The following is a 2,273-nucleotide window of genomic DNA, read 5'->3' as shown; positions in this document are numbered from 1 at the left end:
GAAGAAAGAAAGAAAGAAAGAAAGAAAGAAAGAAAGAAAGAAAGAAAGAAAGAAAGAAAGAAAGAAAGAAAGAAAGAAAGCATTTTTTAAACTGATGACTTGCTGTCATGAAGGACGTCTTCGTGAAGAAAACAGAAGAAAAATGTGACGATATCTGAGCTCAGCTAACCGGACCTGTCCTGATGTGATTCTTCTTCCAAAGCAATTCGTTCCCGTTGCTCTTGCCTCCTGGTTCTGGAGGCCTCGGCTGCCTCCTGCCTCCATTTCTTCTGCTCACTGAGCRTTTTGACATGCATGTGTGCTTCTACACGGTCTCATAGCATGCTGCTTTGTGTTGGACATGCCGCGCCCCGTGGTACAGAGGGACTGAGCGGCTGCCACAACGAACTGCTGAATGTTACACTGAGTGATGTGACATCGAGGCGACTCGGCACAAGGCCTCTCCGAAGAGGGATCWTTTGTAGCTTTGTTGCAGTTATATTAGAAAAGGCGAAGCGCAACGATTGGCTCGTCATCCAGATTCTTTCTACTCTTGGTTACGTAGTACTCAGGGGCCTAAAAGAGCTCACCAAGATTAATTCATCGTCACTGAAGGAAATCAGGGCTAGATTGGGTTCATTAAACACCTGATTTCATGTACRAATTTGGTTCAGTTTTTGGGAGGGTTCTTTCACACTGCAAAAAATAATAATAATAATAACAGAGGAAGATTTTTACACCCCCAGAACCAAAGATGTTGTACATCTTCAATCCAGAGAGAGATGCTTTACCTTGATGATTTCAGATCTCCACATCTAACCGTAGCAAATAAACTGTCTTCAGCTCTAAAAAAGAAAACTATCCCCTCTGCCTTCTCATGCAGGGCAGAGATCTTGTGCCATATCATTCTAAAGACTTGTTATTTCATACAAAATGAAACAAAAACAACAAAAAATGAGCCAACTCAGAGTCTCAAACTCCAGAACAAGAGAGACTTTAAAGGAATCACAAATAAGCTTTTTCATGTTGTGTGTCGGAGGGGTAGAGCAGAAAACYGGGACTTTCTTACTAATGAAAGGACAGCAAATGACAAAAATGGATTTTATCATACAAAAAAGTTGTTTGATCAACTTTGCAAAATGTATGCCTACTTTGAACCCATCAAASTGGAGCATTTACTGATTTGTGTTTTAAAATTTGTTACAAAATAATTATAACTTGGTCTTTTTGAAAAGTTACCAAACAGAACTGGCCTTAATGATGCCCAGAAATCTGACCATGAAAGGAATAGAACAGAAGGCACAAAATAACATGCTAATTCCAGATCATGCTGGTCATTTTCTTTCCTTCTGCTGGCGTTTTGTGCTCATGTGACATCTGACTGAGCTGCAGCAGCTGAGGACAAACATGTAGCTTCCATCCAGAGTCAGACCTCGTAGGTCTAATATGCACACAAGGAATGCATCGGTTTGAAACGAGCTCACATGTCATCATTTTTGATGAGCTGATGAGACGAGTAGCATTTCTTTCAGCAGCAGACAAAACTGTTGAACAGGTTTTCTTTAGAATTTGTTGTGCTTAATGATCCAAACTGCAGTAAAAGGGAGAATCTGTGCTGCTGCAGGAGAAAGGATTAATAAAAAATTATCCAAAACGATTAAAAACAAGATTTAGATGAAGTCAAAGAATTGAAWTAAAATCAGTGTTTATGAGTTTCAGTGCTGTCAGTATCACATTTACAAGAGGGATGACAAATGTTTGAAGTACTTATTGGGCAATAAGTGATAATCAAAATGGTACGCTGAGGCCCCTGACTCATTGGATGAAGACCCCCTCCCTGTTAGTCAGAATGTGGATAGATCTTGTCTTCAGGGGCTCATGGGCTCTTCGTTATACACGACAGAAAACGGTAGATTGTGGAGCAAAACACAAAACCTTTGTAGCAAGGTTGTCCTCCCGCAATAGGTCATGTAGATGACAGAGAAAAACAGAACTTCTTCCACTAGTTTAGTTTCAGAAAGCTTCAGCATCAGCAGAAGAGCCAAACGCAACAAAGTAGAAGTTACTTTGTTGCTCAGTTTTGAAGTTGACGCTAAATGATTGTGTTAGCGGTTAGCAGTGACACGTTTAGCTGCACAAGCTAGCTAGCTGGTTTCTTTCATCAACCAACGAGCTTCTGAAGTAAAACAGACATTTTTGAGATTGTTAAGAAACCCAAAGCTTGACAGAAATTTTGTGCCAAATTACAGCTGCTAACTTGTGATTGAACAATCAGTCTAGAAAGGAAGTTTTTT

The sequence above is a fragment of the Austrofundulus limnaeus genome, unplaced genomic scaffold (genome assembly GCF_001266775.1).
Source record: "Austrofundulus limnaeus strain Quisiro unplaced genomic scaffold, Austrofundulus_limnaeus-1.0 Scaffold220, whole genome shotgun sequence".
In the NCBI taxonomy this organism is placed as follows: Eukaryota; Metazoa; Chordata; class Actinopteri; order Cyprinodontiformes; family Rivulidae; genus Austrofundulus; species Austrofundulus limnaeus.
Note: the sequence above shows the minus strand (reverse complement) of the source record.